Raw genomic sequence first — 4,056 nt, 5'->3', positions numbered from 1 at the left:
ACGGGGAGGGGGAAGGGTAAGCTGGGACGAAGTGAGAGAGTGGCATGGACTTATAAATACTACCAAATGTAAAATAGATAGCTAGTGGGAAGCAGCCACATAGCACAGGGAGATCAGCTCGGTGCTTTGTGACCACCTAGAGGGGTGGGATAGGGAGGGTGGGAGGGAGACGCAAGAGGGAGGAGATATGGGGATATATGTATATGTATAGCTGATTCACTTTGTCATAAAGCAGAAACTAACACACCATTGTAAAGCAATTATACTCCAATAAAGAAGTTAAAAAAATATTGACAAGCTGATACCAAAATTTCTATGAGAAGACAAAGGAATGAAAATAGTTTAAACAATTTTGAAAAGAATAAATTCAAAGTAATCACACTATCTGATTTTAAGACTAACTGTGAACTTTACTTTGAACTTACAGAAATCAAGGCAGTGTGGTATTGGTGAAGGGACACACACATAGATCAATGCAGGATAGAGAGTCCAGAAGGAGAACCACACCAATATGACCAATTGATTTTTGATAAAGGTGTAAAGGCACCTTCATACCTTCCTAAAATGGAGGAAAGGTAGTCTCTTCAATAAATGACATTGGAACAACTGGAATTAGATGTACAAAAAAAATGAATTTCAACCTTAACCTTACACCTTACACAAAAATTAACTCAAAATCAAAATAGACATAAAACTATGAAACCTTTAACAGAAAACGTAGGAAAACTAGCTTCATGACCTGAGGTTAGGTAAAGAGCTTTTTTCACATGACACCGAAACATGATCCATAAAAGAAAAAAATGCTAAATTGGACTTCGTCAAAACAGAAACTTTTTGTTCTGTGAAAGACACTGTTAAGGGAATGATAAGAGGAGCTACAGACTGGGAGAGAATATTTGCAATTCCCACATCTGACAAAGGACTTGTATCCAGCACACATAAAGAACTCTCGTAACTCAACAGATAGAAAATAAAAACTCCATTTAAAAAAATGGCCATTGTATGGAAATATGTTAATAAAAATGTTTCAGACATTACATGAAATTTCTAAAAATCTTATATGTTCTGGTATAATGTTATAAGTCATAATTCTAGTTATTACTTTAAAATGTATATCTCAGAAATAACTAAATTTCCTTGTCAATTGCATTATTATGAACTTTCATCAAATCTTTAACCGTGGTCATTTTTAAGTCTTTTGTCATTTACAGACACTTCTGGGTGTACTCTGACGCTTTTGCAAAAATGTTCCTATAAAAGGGTTTCATCTTCAAGGAATTCATGGAAAAGACTCTGACAAGTACAGGTTTCTGGTAACTGACTATACTGCTGAACTGAATGAATAAGCATTTTCAGAACTCTAATGGAAAACTGATGAATTCATAAAAGTGCTAACAAAAGATCAAGATGAAAAAATATTAATTACATGGGACTGAGTGAACTGATGAGGATGATTATAATTTTTGTGACTTTCCGTTTGAATAAAAAAAAAAATCCCCCCCCAAAAAAATGGCCAAAAGGCTTGAACAATCACATCAACAAAGAGGATTTATGGATGAAAATAAACACATGAAAAGATTTTCAACATCATTAACCATTAGGAAAATATACATTAAAACCGCTACATATCTATTAGAATGGCTAAAATGAAACACTGACAAAACCAATTGCTAGCAAAGATGCAGAGCACCTGGAATGCTTTTACATTGCTCTTCTAAATGCAAAATGTTACAGCCACTTTGGAAAACAGCTTAGAGTTTCTTATAAACATACACTTACCATATGGTCCAGCAATCCCATTCCTGGGTATTTACCTTAGAGAAATGTTCACATGAAACCTGTACATGGAATGTTCACAGTAGCTTTATTTGTAACAGCCCCAAAGTGGAAATAACCCAAATGTTCTTCAGTGAGTGAATGGATAAACAAACTGTGGTACTACTCAGCAATAAAAAGGAATGAACTATTGATTCGCCCAACAACTGGAATGGATCTCAAAGGCATTATGCTGAAGGAAAGAAGCGAGTCTCAAAAGGTTATATATTGTATGATTCATTTATATGACATTATCAGAAGGATGTAACTATAGTGACAGAGAACGGATCAGTGGTTGTCAGGGCTTAGGGGTGGGGGGATGGTATGATAAAGGGATAGCACAAGGGAGTTTGGGGGGTAATAGAACTTTTTTTTATTATTCTGTTTGTGGTGATGGTTGAATGAGCCTATACAAGTGCTAAAATTCACCAAACTGTATGCCAACAAAATCAATTTTACTATATATTCATTTTAAAACAAAAATTAAAAATTATTGAACATCCTAAAGAGCTTTTGTTTATGTGGTTTATACCTATCAATATTTGCCATTATAGAAGTTACAAGTGATTTAAAAATTAAATATTAATTTGTTAATTCATTTAAAACAACAATACTGGATACATGCTACATGTTACATAAATAACATACTTGTAATGAAAAGTGACTATATATTCCAAAATATGCAAAAAATGTAATCTCATTGTTTTACATCTTTGCAATTCTCTTTCATGTCTGGCTGAATAGAAGACAGCTGGATTCTCATATCTGCTCTGCATCAATCTGTTGCAGTATCATAGGTCATGTAGCTTCGGGAAAACTGCTAAACACTTGATGGAGAGAGTGATAAATGAGAGTGATAAATGCAAAGGGAATCTCAGCATTCTTGTGAAAATACTTTTGACTTTGTGGACCCCTAAAAGGATCTTGGGGACCCCGAGATGTCCCTAGACGGCCCTTTCATTATCACTGCTAGTGTATGCCAAAATCTGATACCTGCTTAGGTCATTTTCAGCTTCAGCTCGCCGTCACTGGTCTAACTTGGCCTTCCCTCTTTGTCTATGGTGCTTGGGAATTTCCTTTTCTTGATTCTAAACCAGGCTATATATATTCTGTTTCCATTACATGTATCCAGCATTTATGTATCTGAAGTGGGATACATATCACATCAGCTTCATCTTCTTTATCAGCTGTAGTTCTCTCTATATATAATCATTGTGCTATTGATCTTTTCTGTTTTGTTTGGTGTGACTTCCTTGTGCCTTTTCACAGTGTTTCTACCTTTTCAGTTGTGGGGTTTCTTTTCTTGTTTGCTTCTAATGTGGCTTTGTAATTTATTTTTCTTTTCTATTTTGTTTTGAGATTTAAAACTTGTTTTCTTAATTTCCTACTGTCTTCAATATCTTCTTTTGACCCTAGTATTTTTCAGCTGTTCTCTTTTTAAAGAACCATCATGATACCTATAATAACTATATACCATCATGATAACCTATGGTATCTATATACCATCATGATATCAATAATACTTCCAGTGTTTCTTTGGTACCCTTTCTCACTGTGTATGCTGTTCATTTGCCTTTTGCTTATGTTCCTTTCTCTTTTCCTCATTTCCCCCTAGTTTCTATGCATAGGCCTTGAATTGGTTCCTTTTTGGTTACCACTCATATTTTGATGGGTCAGCTACCTGTTGCAAAATACTATAAAGCAGTCTACATCCTTGATATAGGTTTATTGTATCAAATACCTTGTCTCAAATCATATTAATTTATTTGTTCTAGGAGAACATCTCTATCTTTGTCATGCCTTACCAAGGGCAACGGTAGTGGGAACAGCTTTCTGCACTGGGTGGCAAGGCAATAAAGGAGTGTATTGTCTTTAGATAATTTAAAAATAATAATAAAAAACAACTAAAACTCAATCTGATTTTTATTATCACCAAACATCAGAAATTCTAAATAAATATCAGTGATAAAATACTCCTCCCCAACACCCCGGGAATGCTCCCATGGCCCTCCCCCCACTCCCCTCCCTGCCCATGCCTCTGATTCATCAGATCCATGTGAGTCAAGCCCTTTAGTGACACAATATCTTTACAAAGGGGCCTTCCAGTTTTTGCTGGGCTGCTTATGTTTATTTCCATTGCAGATCTATAATCCATTCCCCTGTTTTCAGTCCCACTTCTCATTCCTACCAACCTCCAAATCCTCTCTAGGACTCCACTGGCAAGATGGGCTTCAACCTCCA

The sequence above is a fragment of the Balaenoptera ricei genome, chromosome X, assembly GCF_028023285.1.
Source record: "Balaenoptera ricei isolate mBalRic1 chromosome X, mBalRic1.hap2, whole genome shotgun sequence".
NCBI classification, from domain to species: domain Eukaryota; kingdom Metazoa; phylum Chordata; class Mammalia; order Artiodactyla; family Balaenopteridae; genus Balaenoptera; species Balaenoptera ricei.
Note: the sequence above shows the minus strand (reverse complement) of the source record.